The sequence below is a fragment of the Scyliorhinus torazame genome, chromosome 11 (genome assembly GCF_047496885.1).
Source record: "Scyliorhinus torazame isolate Kashiwa2021f chromosome 11, sScyTor2.1, whole genome shotgun sequence".
NCBI classification, from domain to species: domain Eukaryota; kingdom Metazoa; phylum Chordata; class Chondrichthyes; order Carcharhiniformes; family Scyliorhinidae; genus Scyliorhinus; species Scyliorhinus torazame.
In genome coordinates, this window is record NC_092717.1 from 27,468,311 (window position 1) to 27,483,419 (window position 15,109).

Here is a 15,109-nt window from a genome sequence, read left to right on the forward strand (position 1 = left end):
AGAGAGGCTGGCTGGCAGAAAACAGTGTGCATAAATGGATCTTTTTCTGATTGGCAGAATGTGATGAATGGATTCCACAGGGGTCTGTGCTTGGGCCTCAACTTCTCACAATTTATCTTAATAATGTAGATGAGGGAGTGAATGCATGGTAGCTAAATTTTCAAATGAAACAAAGATAAGTAGGTAAGTTGTGAAGACAACATAAGAAGCTTGCAGTCGGAAATAGATAGGTTGAGTGAGTGGGCAAAGATCTGGCAAATGGAGTATAATGGAGTATAATGTGGAAAAATGTGGAGCTGTTCACTTTGGCACGGAGAATGCAAAGAGTATTACTGAAACAGTATAACTGCAGAATTCAGAGGTGAAGAGGGATCTAGGTGTTCTAGTGCATGAGCCACAAAACGTTTGTATGCAGGCTTATCCAGTAATTAAGGTTGCTAACGGAATGCTATCCTTTATTATCAGAGGAATTAAACATTAAAGTAAGATGTTATGCTTCCGTTACACACTGCATTGGAGACACAAATGTGTTGATTTTGGTCTACTTATGTAAGGAAGGATGTAAATGTGTTGGAGGTGGGTCGGAGGTGGTTTGCTGGATTGATACTTTAAATAAGTGGGTTGTCTTTTGAGGTTTATTTCCACCGAAGTTGAGATAAAAGGGATGACTTGATTTAAGTAGAAAAAGTCCTGAACAGTTGACAATGTGGACGTAGAAAGGATGTTTTCTCTTGTGGGCGAGTCCAGAACTAGGATGCAATATTGTAAAATTAGGGGTTGCCCTTTTAGTACAGAGAGGAAATGAAATGAAATGAAAATCCCTTATTGTCACAAGCAGGCTTCAAATGAAGTTACTGTGAAAAGCCCCTAGTCGCCACATTTCGGCGCCTGTTCGGGGAGGCTGGTACGGGAATTGAACAGTGCTGCTGGCCTGCCTTGGTCTGCTTTCAAAGCCAGCGATTTAGCCCTGTGCTAAACCAGCCCCTAGGGGAAATTTGTTCCGAGGGTTTGCGACTTTAGAACTCTCTGCCTCAGAAAGAAGCAGAGGTAATCATTGAATATTTTTGAGGCAGCAGTGGGGGTAGACAGGAATGTAGAATTCAAAATGCAAACAGATTAACCATGATCCTATCAAATGGCAGAGCAGATTCAAGGGGACTGAATGACCTATTCTGCCCCTATTTCTTATGTTCATAATGCAGCCAATTAATACAATATATTTACCTAGAGTGTTTATGTCAACCATGACAAACTTTTTTTTTTTTTTTGAATCAAAACAAATTTATTTTACACTACTAAACTTGATTAGATTTGCACACTTTACTGAGTAACAGATACTAAACTAATAATACTGAATTTGTAGTGCAGTCATCAATATTCTAGCTAACTATTAAACTACACTATGACTTGACCTTGTGCTAAGTCTCTCTTTTTAAAAAAGTTTTATTGGGGTATTTACAAGTTTTTATAATAATAACAATAACAGCGACATAAACATGGTACAATAAACATTTCCACCCCATCACAATCTTCACACACCCCAACCATAAAACAACAATCCTCTCCCCACCCCCTTTGGAATTCTGCATCTGCTGACATTTTAATTTTCCCCGAGGAAGTCGACGAACGGCTGCCACCTCCGGGTGAACCCGACCATTGACCCTCTTAAGGCGAACTTTATTTTCTCGAGACTGAGAAACCCAGCCATGTCACTAACCCAGGTCTCTACACCCGGGGGCTTCGAGTCCCTCCACATTAATAAGATCCGTCTCCGGGCTACCAGGGAGGCAAAGGCCAAGACATCAGCCTCTTTCGCCCCCTGAACTCCCGGCTCTTCCAAAGATCGCCGGACTCGTCACCCCCCATGTTTTGAGTACCGTGGACATTGCCTTCGCGAAACCCTGCCAAAACCCTCTAAGCTTCGGGCACGCCCAAAACATGTGGACATGATTTGCTGGGCTTCCCACACACCTAACTTTGATAAACTTGTTGTGACAAACTTAGTGCCTGTCATGGTTTCGGGCTATCCCAAAAACTTGCCAACCAATTTGCCTCAAGACATCCCAAAGATTTCCCAACCAATGAATGATCACTTTAACTCTGGGAAATGCAGCAGTCAATTTACGCACAGCAAGGTCACATCAATAGCAATTAAATCATTCAAGTGTCAGTCTAAGATTGTCAGCCTAGACTATGTGCTTTGAATTTGATCTAACCAAGAGACCAAAATGCTGCACTCAGAGCCACGGGAATACTTAAAAGGTTCAAATAGTTTATTGATCAGCTACAATAACTAGCAAAACAACAATCATGGAAGAGAAGATCGTACAGTTGAAGGCATACAAGCAGTAAGGGCTGAGGCATTCATTTGTGCCCAATACTTCACCCTCAGTTTGAAAAACAAAACTCGCAGTGCACATGCATTTTAATATGGTATTCAACACTTCCATTCAAAACAATTTAAAATTGCCATGAAATAAGCAAAATATTAATGACGCCGAATGCTGTACTTACTTTATAATAATAATAATCTTTTATTGTCACAAACATTTAAGATATAAAACCTCTCCACATTAATTAAAAAACAAGAGCAGAAAACAGCTTCAAAAGATCCAGTGAAGTAACTGATTTTTTACATGGAGATGTGATTTATCAGCAGTTTTTTAATTAAACTTTAATTACACAATTTGATCTTTGAGATCTACATTCAACATTTTTGTTCAAAATTATAATTTTACTGTATTACCAGGAGATGTTATTTTAAAGAAAATTACCATTCCATATTTATACCAGTCGATTTCGGCGGGAGAACAGCTGGTGAGTCAGTTTCAGCGGGAGCATTGCGGAAGTGGCTGCTGGGAGGTAAGTCTGTCCTTTAAAAGCACTTGTCTTTGCAGGGGCAGGCCAGTCGATTTCGGCGGGAGTGGAGCTGGCTGGTTAGTCAATTTCAGCAGGGGCTGCAAATTTTTTTTTAAATTAGTGTTTTAGGCGGGAACAGGAAGTCGACCCGCGGACGTCTGGGAAGACCCTCACCAATAAATTCTGGTGGAGAGGAAACCCATTGGTCTGAGGTAAGTACCATATTTTATTATATTATTATTATTTTTTATAAAAAATTTAATTTAGTTGTTAGCCAGATCTTGGTAGAAAGTTAGAGGAATGGCAGGGAAGGGAGTGCAATGTTCCTCCTGCAGGATGTTTGAGGTGAGGGATGCAGCTAGTGTCCCTGCTGATTTTACCTGCAGGAAGTGCTGCCATCTCCAGCTCCTCCAAGACCGAGTTAGGGAACTGGAGCTGGAGTTGGAAGAACTTTGGATCATTCGGGAGGCAGAAGGGGTCATAGATAACAGCTTCAGGGAATTAGTTACACCAAAGATTGGAGATAGGTGGGTAACTGTAAGAGGGACTGGGAAAAAGCAGTTAGTGCAGGGATCCCCTGCGGTCGTTCCCCTGAGAAACAAGTATACCGCTTTGGATACTTGGGGGGGGACGGGACTTACCAGGGGTAAGCCATGGGGTACGGGCCTCTGGCACGGAGTCTGTCCCTGTTGCTCAGAAGGGAAGGGGGGAGAGGAGCAGAGCATTAGTAATTGGGGACTCGATAGTCAGGGGCACAGATAGGAGATTTTTGTGAGAGCGTGAGAGACTCACGTTTGGTATGTTGCCTCCCAGGTGCAAGGGTACGTGATGTCTCGGATCGTGTTTTCCGGGTCCTTAGGGCGGAGGGGGAGCAGCCCCAAGTCGTGGTCCACATTGGCACTAACGACATAGGTAGGAAAGGGGACAAGGATGTCAGGCAGGCTTTCAGGGAGCTAGGATGGAAGCTCAGAACTAGAACAAACAGAGTTGTTATCTCTGGGTTGTTGCCCGTGCCACGTGATAGTGAGATGAGGAATAGGGAGAGAGAGCATTTAAACACGTGGCTACAGGGATGGTGCAGGCGGGAGGGATTCAGATTTCTGGATAACTGGGGCTCTTTCTGGGGAAGGTGGGACCTCTACAGACAGGGTGGTCTACATCTGAACCTAAGGGGCACAAATATCCTGGGGGGGGGAGATTTGTTAGTGCTCTTTGGGGGGGGGGGGGGGGGGGGGGTTAAACTAATGCAGCAGGGGCATGGGAACCTGGATTGTAGTTTTAGGGTAAGGGAGAATGAGAGTATAGAGGTCAGGAGCACAGGTTTGACGTCGCAGGAGGGGGCCAGTGTTCATGTAGGAAGTGTGTCTACTTGAATGCCAGGAGTATACGAAACAAGGTAGGGGAACTGGCAGCATGGGTTGGTACCTGGGACTTCGATGTTGTGGCCATTTCGGAGACATGGATAGAGCAGGGACAGGAATGGATGTTGCAGGTTCCGGGGTTTAGGTGTTTCAGTAAGCTCAGAGAAGGAGGCAAAAGAGGGGGAGGTGTGGCGCTGCTAGTCAAGAGCAGTATTACGGTGGCGGAGAGGATGCTAGATGGGGACTCTTCTTCCGAGGTAGTATGGGCTGAAGTTAGAAACAGGAAAGGAGAGGTCACCCTGTTGGGAGTTTTTTTATAGGCCTCCTAATAGTTCTAGGGATGTAGAGGAAAGGATGGCGAAGATGATTCTGGATAAGAGCGAAAGTAACAGGGTAGTTATTATGGGAGACTTTAACTTTCCAAATATTGACTGGAAAAGATATAGTTAGAGTACAATAGATGGGTCGTTTTTTGTACAGTGTGTGCAGGAGGGTTTCCTGAAACAATATGTTGACAGGCCAATAAGAGGAGAGGCTGACGAATGTGATATAAAATAGTTACTTTAGAGATATTAGTTAATGTAATGTAGAAATAAGCCACTTTGATTCTGGCAGGTAGAGACAAAGGGATTTGAGACCGCATGGAAAAAGCAGGAAGAGGTGTGCCTATGAGAGTGATGCTGCATTGATAGGGGCCGGAGAAAGGGATTGGAAGTGAGCCAATCAGAATAGATCAAACAAGTCAGGAGGGACATAGGATGACCTATGGGTGTCGAGTATGTGAAACTTGATGCCATTTGAATGTTTTTTTTTTATATAAATGTTTTATTGAAAATTTTTTCCCAAACAACAATTTTTCCCCTCTTACAAAGCAAACGCAACAATAACAATACAGAAATTTTAAACAATACACAAGTAACAAAACCCCTTTATCTTTGACCGAAACTAAACCCCCCCCCCCTCCCCCCCCCCCTCCCCCTGGGTTGCTGCTGCTGGTCATCTGTCTTCCCTCTAACGTTCCCCTAGGTAGTCGAGAAATGGCTGCCACCGCCTGGTGAACCCTTGAGCCGATCCTCTCAGGGCAAACTTTATCTGCTCCAGTTTAATGAACCCCGCCATATCATTTACCCAGGCCTCCAGTCCGGGGGGTTTCGCCTCCTTCCACATGAGTAGGATCCTGCGCCGGGCTACTAGGGACGCAAAGGCCACAACGTCGGCCTCTTTCGCCTCCTGCACTCCCGGCTCTTCCGCAACTCCAAATAGAGCTAACCCCCAGCCTGGTTTGACCCGGGCCTTCACCACCCGCGAAATCACTCCCGTCACTCCCTTCCAATACCCTTCCAGTGCCGGGCATGCCCAAAACATATGTGCGTGGTTTGCCGGGCTCCCGCCACACCTCCCACATTTGTCCTCCACTCCAAAGAACCTGCTCAATCTTGCTCCCGTTATGTGTGCTCTATGTAGCACCTTAAATTGAATCAGGCTAAGCCTGGCGCATGAGGAAGAGGAATTTACCCTGCTTAGGGCATCAGCCCACATACCCTCCTCTATCTCCTCCCCTAGTTCTTCTTCCCACTTTCCTTTTAGTTCGCCCACCGACTCCTCCCCCTCTTCCCTCATCTCTCGGTAAATCTCTGACACCTTGCCCTCTCCGACCCACACCCCGCCATTTGAATGTATGAGTACTGATCTCTTTGTCTGGGACCTTCACTTAGTTCCCGGGACTGCAGACAGCAACATGTTGTCTGTATCACTGTGGACTAGGTAGCTTGCAAGCTGAATAAAATAACTTATTTTTACTTGCAAATCCATCTCGACTTTTATTGAGGCCAGACTGACAGAGAAAGAAATTTGGGAATCAACAAGGCCACGTTGGATTTGGTTTTGGGTAATGAACCAGGCCAGGTGTTGGATTTGGAGGTAGGAGAGCACTTTGGGGACAGTGACCACAATTCGGTGACGTTTACGTTAATGATGGAAAGGGATAAGTATACACCGCAGGGCAAGAGTTATAGCTGGGGGAAGGGCAATTATGATGCCATTAGACGTGACTTGGGGGGGATAAGGTGGAGAAGTAGGCTGCAAGTGTTGGGCACACTGGATAAGTGGGGCTTGTTCAAGGACCAGCTACTGCGTGTTCTTGATAAGTATGTACCGGTCAGGCAGGGAGGAAGGCGTCGAGCGAGGGAACCGTGGTTTACCAAGGAAGTGGAATCTCTTGTTAAGAGGAAGAAGGAGGCCAATGTGAAGATGAGGTGTGAAGTTTCAGTTGGGGCGATGGATAGTTACAAGGTAGCGAGGAAAGATCTAAAGAGAGAGCTAAGACGAGCAAGGGGGGGTACATGAGAAGTATTTGGCAGGAAGGATCAAGGAAAACCCAAAAGCTTTCTATAGGTATGTCAGGAATAAGCGAATGACTAGGGAAAGAGTAGGACCAGTCAAGGACAGGGATGGGAAAGTGTGTGTGGAGTCTGAAGAGATAGGCGAGATACTAAATGAATATTTTTCGTCAGTATTCACTCAGGAAAAAGATAATGTTGTGGAGGAGAATGCTGAGCCCCAGGCTAATAGAATAGATGGCATTGAGGTACGTAGGGAAGAGGTGTTGGCAATTCTGGACAGGCTGAAAATAGATAAGTCCCTGGGACCTGATGGGATTTATCCTAGGATTCTCTGGGAGGCCAGGGAAGAGATTGCTGGACCTTTGGCTTTGATTTTTATGTCATCATTGGCTACATGAATAGTGCCAGAGGACTGGAGGACAGCAAATGTGGTCCCTTTGTTCAAAAGGGGGGCAGAGACAACCCCGGCAACTATAGACCGGTGAGCCTCACGTCTGTAGTGGGTAAAGTCTTGGAGGGGATTATAAGAGACAAGATTTATAATCATCTAGATAGGAATAATATGATCAGGGATAGTCAGCATGGCTTTGTGAAGGGTAGGTCATGCCTCACAAACCTTATTGAGTTCTTTGAGAAGGTGACTGAACAGGTAGATGAGGGTAGAGCAGTTGATGTGGTGTATATGGATTTCAGCAAAGCGTTTGATAAGGTTCCCCACGGTAGGCTATTGCAGAAAATACGGAGGCTGGGGATTGAGGGTGATTTAGAGATGTGGATCAGAAATTGGCTAGCTGAAAGAAGACAGAGGGTGGTGGTTGATGGGAAATGTTCAGAATGGAATACAGTCACAAGTGGAGTACCACAAGGATCTGTTCTGGGGCCGTTGCTGTTTGTCATTTTTATCAATGACCTAGAGGAAGGCGCAGAAGGGTGGGTGAGTAAATTTGCAGACGATACTAAAGTCGGTGGTGTTGTCGATAGTGTGGAAGGATGTAGCAGGTTACAGAGGGATATAGATAAGCTGCAGAGCTGGGCTGAGAGGTGGCAAATGGAGTTTAATGTAGAGAAGTGTGAGGTGATTCACTTTGGAAGGAATAACAGGAATGCGGAATATTTGGCTAATGGTAAAGTTTTGAAAGTGTGGATGAGCAGAGGGATCCCCCCGCCCCCCGCCGCCCCCCCGCCGCCCGCCCCCCCCCCCGCGCCCGCCCCCCCCCCGCCCGCCCCCCGCCACGCCCCCACCGCCGCCCCCCCCGCCGCCCGCCCCCCCCGCCGCCCGCCCCCCCCCCGCCGTCCCCCCCCCTCCGCCCCGCCCCCCCGCCGCCGCCCCCCCCGTCCCGCCGCCCCCCCCCCCGTCCCGCCGCCCCCCCCCGCCGCCCCGCCGCCCCCCCCCCCCGCCGCCCCCCCCCCCCCCCCCGCCCGCCCCCCCCCCCCGCCCGCCCCCCCCCCCCCCGCCCGCCCCCCCCCCCCCGCCGCCGCCGCCCCCCATTCTGATGCAAACATTTTCCTGTGAACTTGTTTCATATTTTTTGCAGTTTTTAGGTTATGTCAGAAAGCTTCCCTTCATTCACAGTCATCTGCTCACTCTGCACTGGCACCTGCTTTTGCGGTTTAGGTACTGAGTCAGCATTTCCAAAAGGTTGTATTCACAAGTCTTCCGGCTGCTTCTCACCCTCATGACATGACCAAAGGCATGAAAAGGTCCATAAACTGTGTAAATCAAATTATTTGTTTGCTTATTTAAAAAGGAACTTTGCTGAAACAACCAAGGTGGCTGCTACAGGTCACATGATTCACTAGATAATAATCTTATAATGTCCATAGTTCCTGGAAATTGCCAACAGCAGTTACAAGGGCAACACAGTTCCACTCCCATCCTTGTGGAATCTCACGCCTCATTGTAAAAACACATCATAATCCACAAAACCAGAGGACCATCTTGTGTCCCCTGAACAAAGGAAACACCGTTGAAACTGATTATACCTGCAAAGGCACTAAAACACCACTTTCTATCATCCAGGGCAAAGTAATGGATTTTGGCCAGGAGGACGGAAACTGTTCATTAAACTAATGAACTCATTAATGAGCACATTACATTACCCAAGCTTCCAGCCTTTGTAAATTTTATATTACATTTCTAGCCTCACATGGAGGTCTGTTTATTTAACTCCAGCCTGCAAACATTTAAAAAATGACTTCAGGCTGACAAAGGAGCCTTCTAGAATTCTGAGCCTCTGCAAAGCTTGTTTGTGTGGAAGCCACTGGTCATTGCTTGTTTAGCAGACACAGTCTCAGAATATCAATCTCACCTCACTGTGCCACCGTCATCTTTAAAGAATTCTGCACTTCTGCTTTCAGCTAGGAACCGCCTGAATTGAAACTTCTCCATGAGGGAGCCCCCTTAGGATTTGGACTTTCTAGGCTCTGGAAATCAAGTGAACTGATATCTATTCTGATGGTTCTTTTTACTGTTACATTATTCATAGTTGTAAAACCTCAATTTTTCAATTTCTTGGAGAGATAGTGAGTATGAGTGAGCTTGTGTGTTTGTGCATGTGTAGTTTTGGGGCTGGAATGTGCTAATAAACTAGACATCCAATTTAATCCTAAAACAACTTGCTGCAAGTTACTTTAAAATTGACTACACAAAAGGATTTTTGGAATAAGCACCACAGCCTATTTTTTTTTTTTTTGAACAAAAAGAAATCTGCTTACAGACAGGTGGCAAGAGAATAAAGGAGCTCAGCTTTGCCCCTCACCCTCCTATTAGAACACTCCTCATTCCTCTGCATTAAACTCTGTAGCTCATGCACTTCATTGCACTGACATGGTCTCCTGTGATTCGCTCGAGTATTGTCTTTTGCCCTTTTGTTGCTTTACTGGGGGTGTTCAATCCCTTTTTAAATCTCTGCACTCCCAACACTTGAAAATTAAAATACTTCTCAGAGACCTTTAATTCCTCATCAAATTGGCTACGGATTCATCAATGCCTTGCATTAGGATTATTTCATAGGCAATTTCACAAAGTATAAAAACATATTAACATGGACTTCCTCTATTTCTTACTTAATCCTGACCTACTCTGGAACTTAAAAAATCTCTTCTCCATTGACGCCCAGTTGTGCATCTGGTTTGGCCCTTGTACCAGCCGAAGAGAACTGGTAGAATTGATTTGTCAATGGTTGCTCTTTAGCTCAGGGAAGTGCAGAGTTAAATGCCGTTTCACTTTTAAAGTTGGTGCTGCAGTAACCATTTTTTCTTGTCAGATTTTGGTGGCCTCCCATTGCAGTCACGGACCCAGATCAATTTATCCCACGTCAACCCACCCTTACACTACACAGATGGCTCAGCTGGGAAAGTCAACATATAACAAACCAACACAGGACAAAAGATTTGGGGTCAATTGCTAATTAGTGCGAGTTAAACTGGCAACATGAATCTTCAAAATGGCCTTAATGTTCAGCCAAGAGTGGGAGAAATTAGCCAAGATTTCCAAACCTGTGTGTATGAGTTGTTGTTGGATGAGGGCAAGACTGTGATCAGCTGTTGTCTGAACAATTACCATCCAGGTTCAAATGGCAAACAGGAAAGGTAATGTAGGGTTGCCGACATGTTTCCAATCATGGTGCAGTGAGAATCAATTACTTCAAAATTAATGTATAGAAAATAGGAATGCAAATGGAAAGCATGATAACTATATACTATTCCCAATTGTGGCTAGGTTATTCTGAAATGACAGCTGATTAGTCCGTTGCAATGACAGATACTTCACTCTCCCTCCTGAACAGAAAAGGATATCCACTTCTATTCCACATGTTGATGAATTTTGGACAGACTAATAAAGATTCCAGGGGTAAATCAAAGTAAAGTATTCTTACAAAAGAAAATCAGTCAAGGATACCTTCAAAATGAGGATCAACACATCACGTGTATGTTACAGTGAGAAGAAACTCTCAATCTTCGTTTCACTTCTTGAAAAATGCCCCAAGACTTCCAGCAACTTCCTGACATCAGGCTACCAAAGTCCTGAGTTGATTGTGTTTCTTTTTCCCTTTTTGCTCACAGGGAGGTGATCAAATTGTCTGTATATTTTTCCTTCTCCTCCTCATACTCGTATGTTCTCGTCTAGTTTCTTTAAACTGAAATTATTCAGTTTGAATTAACTTCTCACAAAAACAAAATGAGGCAAATCTCACAATCAGAAATCTCAATTAAAACATTTTACTTCTAATTTCCATCCCAACTGCAAGTTAATGGGTGAAATTCACCCCAAAGTCAAATTCATCTTGCTTCTGAGGGACCACGGCAGATACATTTCCTGATTTTTTTCAGCCAAGTCTTGTTAGAAAGAGCAAATTAATTCACTGATGCATTTTTATATCATGGATCAGTGCCTCAAGAACCATTGTGCAATTGAGCCTCGGTTTAGGAAAAATGGTGTCAAGTACGCACATTAAAATACTGGTTTATCCTATTATAAGCCCAAAGGCATTGGTAATGCTGATAAAATTGACCTTAATAAGTTGCACCCAAGCTGAATGTGGTGTTATTTTAAATGCACAGGACCATGAGAGGGGGACAGATGTAATCAGGTAATTTCCATTGTGGTTTACACGAGCACGCTTGTTGCGAAAACGCAGCTGCTGACTCGTAATCCTAAATATTACTGTTTTCCAGGTGTTGTAACTCTGCCTATAGCCTACAAAAATAAAGAGATGTGGATGACAGAAAGACATGAACTATTTTGCCAGTCACACCTTAAATCAGTGTCCTCTTGTTCTTAACCATTCCATCAATAGCAATAGTTTCTCTCACCAACACGATATAGACCCTTCATGACTTTGAACACCTCTACAAATCTCCTCTAACCTTTTCTTCTCCAAGGAGACTTCGAGCCTCTTTGATCTATCCACATAACTGAAGTCCCTCATCCCTGCAACCATTATCTAAATCCTCCCAGTGCCTTCTCTCATGCCTTCACATGCTGTGGTACCTAGAATCTACACAAAGGTCAGTTCAGGACAAAGATTTGCCAATACTTACTTGCTTTTGCACTCTAGGCCTCCATTTACAAAGCCCAGAATCCCACACGCCTTATTAATCATTTTCCCAACCTGTCCTGCCACCTTCAATAATTTGTGCACATACAAACCAGGTCTCTCTATTCCTCTGCCCTTTGGAATTGAATCCTCTATTTCTCATTACCTCGACTTGTTTTTCCAATCAAAATGCATCACTTCACACTTCTTATCTGCAGGATAGTAAAATGATGAGGTAGTTGTGACAGGGACAACGGCCAATGCCGCTGCAAATTCCAACCTTACTTCCTTTTGCATCCACAAATACTGGTGACTTTAGCAACCTTGGAGTACAGACAGCCTTTTCAATACCTCCTCTTTATCAAATGTCAACATCCGATGTCACAACTACTCCTCATTCACTATGCCTTTAGCAGCATCCTCTTCCTTTGGTTGTACAAATTAGGCTGTAGAATACCTAATGATGAATTTAAATAAAACATTGCTATGGCAGTGGTTAAGAGCAGTGTGAGAAATTTTGGACACATTAAAGAAAGGACATTAAAGAATATATAGCATGGACTCAAGAATTATGCTGGGGAGGGAAACAACCGTTAGTCGAAGAGACTCAAGGTACTGGGGCCATTCCACTGATGCATGGAAGGCCAAAAGAAAATTTTTAACTTATGAAGGATCTTATTAGTCTTTTTGTAGATATTCCATTTCCTCTGCCTGGGGTGTTATTTAGGGGCCAATTTTAAGCTGTCTCTAAGAAATTCAAAAGGGTTACTAGATATTAAGTTACAATGCAGTGTGTTACAAATTGGCCTCAGTGGAGAATAGAAGTGCACTATTTTTTTAATAAAGGGGAAAATGGATGTACCTTTTAATGTATGGTTACAGGAATATTGAATATGCATAATCACTGCATTATAGCGATCATCAAAACAGACTTAATAATGAACATAAAAAAAGATTCATAATCTGAATGAATCTAACAATTGCTTCAGCGCATCTTCAACCTTTCTGCATACTTCACCAATCCCAAATGATTAGTCGATGGCAGAATCTGAAAACGGTGGGAAACAAGTTTTATCCATAAGTTAGTTTTGAAAAAATGTTAAATTGGTCCAAAGGTGTACGTCAAGTACCAGTTTGATGATGTAATTAACTTTTCTGGTGACATGTTTACTGGACAGAACTATGTTTTACAATAAAAGTTATCTTCTAACTGAAAGCAACAAGACTTTCTGCTGAATTAGTCAAGGAAAAAAATTTCACTGGTGGAGGTCTTGTGGCGCAGTGGGTAGCGTCCTGCCTCCGAGCCAGAAGGAGGGGATTAGAGTCCAACTCCAGGACTTGCTGGGCAAGGAAGGTGTGTTTCTAACATGGCCAACAGGTTGACTATCAACATGCATATCCTTCCAACACACCCCAATGGCAGGTGGTAAGAATGGGAGACACTCCTAGCCAGCCATGCTTGATACAGAGTGGCACCCCTCAAGTGCAAGGCTCTGGCAATAAATAAGCTTGTGACCTACCCCAGGAAAAAATTCACAAAGGAACAGACAAAAATCTATCTTGTGCACCATTAAGTGCATGAAGAAAGACAAAAGGTTTCACTATGAAAGTTTTTCAACCAAGAAATCAGTAATAAACAGTAAGATGGCAGTATGCTAACATACACACAAAGAGTACAAAATACGTCCATAATCAATACAACATGAGCACCTTAATAATGAAAGTTAGATCGAAATTAATTTCCTGTCAAGATTTGCTTTGCACATAGCATGGCTACATTTCTAAGGAACCAGCACTTCTTAAAAGTCACTGATTATGTGAGCACCAGAATCCACATAACAAAGAGCTCCCAGCAAATGTATACAGTATTGCCAGCACACTGCAAGCTCAGGGTGCTTGTTGCATGCACACGCGCACTGCGGCTTCCCCGAAGCTCAACAAGAGAGAGGAGCAGGCATGCACCAACCTGGGTGCATTTTCTTTTCAGAAAACACACAACAGTCGACGAGGGCAGCTGACCACTTTCCCAGCTGGAGGAGAGTGGACTATTCCAGCGATTGCTCAACTGGCAACTTGCACTTCCCCAAACCTCGCGCCCTCCATTAAATTTGGGAAGGGGAAGGTTTGCACAGCTGGGCACCCGGTTCCTGGGGGGGGGGGGGGGGGGGGGCTTCAGTGACAGTGAAGCGGACAACCTCAGGTTGCCAGCCGGCCCCTCACTGGGGGTGGGGATCAGTCAGTGTCCAGCGGGGCCCGGGGCCTGGTTCCTCCATCGTTCTCCCCGTTTAACTGACAGCACCGCCCGCCAAACACAACCATGGCCACATAAGGCAGCCGCCACCTTTCAGGTATCGGGGGAGACTGCAGGAACGTACCGATTGAGAGGGAGTCAGGTCAGGTCCGCTCCTGGTGGCCGCTGCTCCTGTAACCGCCCCGATCCTCCTCACATCGCTCGAGAGAGACCAAGTACCCGGGGGTCGGCCAGTCAGTCAGCTGAGCCCTACGCGCCTGCGCAGTCGCAGGTCGGTCGAGTCAGCTGAGCCTCAGGCGCGCCTGCGCACTCCCGGGGTCGGACCGGCAGCAGAGACACACGCGCCTGCGCATTCTCATGTTGTCGGGCAGCGTCAGAGCGGAGTCCCTTGGCGGTTTCTCATACGCATGCGCGACTGAGGAGTCTCATGCTGCAGATACATTGATGACATTTTTTTCCTTTGGAACCACGCCGAAGAATCACTGGAACGACAACACAATGACATCAATAAGTTCCATCCCACCATCAGACTTACCATGGACTACTCTCCAAACTCAGTTGCATTCTTGGACACACTTATCTCCAGCAAGGACGGTCACCTCAGCACTTCGCTTTACCGCAAGCCCACGGATAACCTCACGATGCTCCACTTCTCCAGCTTCCACCCTAAACACATTAAAGAAGCCATTCCTTATGGACAAGCTCTCCGAATACACAGGATCTGCTCAGACGAGGAGGAGCATAACAGACATCTACAGACGCTGAAAGATGCCCTCGTACGAACGGGATATGGCGCTTGACTGCTGAAGTGTTCCCCGACTGGAAGGGAACATTCCTGCCTGGTGATTGTCGCGCGATGTCCGTTCATTCGTTGTCGCAGCGTCTGCATGGTCTCGCCAATGTACCACGCTTCGGGACATCCTTTCCTGCAGCGTATGAGGTAGACAACGTTGGCCGAGTCGCACGAGTATACCTGGTGGATGGTGTTCTCACGTGTAATGGTGGTATCCATGTCGATGATCTGGCACATCTTTCAGAGATTGCCATGGCAGGGTTGTGTGGTGTCATCTTGTGTGGTGTCATGGTCACTGTTCTGAAGACTAGGTAGTTTGCTGCAAACAATGGTTTGTTTGAGGTTGCGCGGTTGTTTGAATGCAAGTAGGGGTGGGGGGGGGGATGACCTTGGCAAGATGTTCATCTTCATCAATGACGTGTTGAAGGCTGTGAAGAAGATGACGTAGTTTCTCCGCTCCGGGG

The 15,109-nt window shown here is 45.4% G+C and overlaps 1 protein-coding gene across 1 annotated transcript in view; it reads right to left on the reverse strand.

Moving 5' to 3' along the window:
- atp6v1c1a (ATPase H+ transporting V1 subunit C1a) overlaps positions 1-14,149 on the reverse strand; it is a 116,419-nt gene extending 102,270 nt beyond the window's left edge. The window contains exon 1 of the mRNA XM_072467071.1: positions 13,977-14,149. The gene's annotated coding sequence lies outside the window, so the exon portion shown is untranslated. The remainder of the gene's footprint in view (positions 1-13,976) is intronic.
- Between the last annotated feature and the right edge of the window lie 960 nt (positions 14,150-15,109).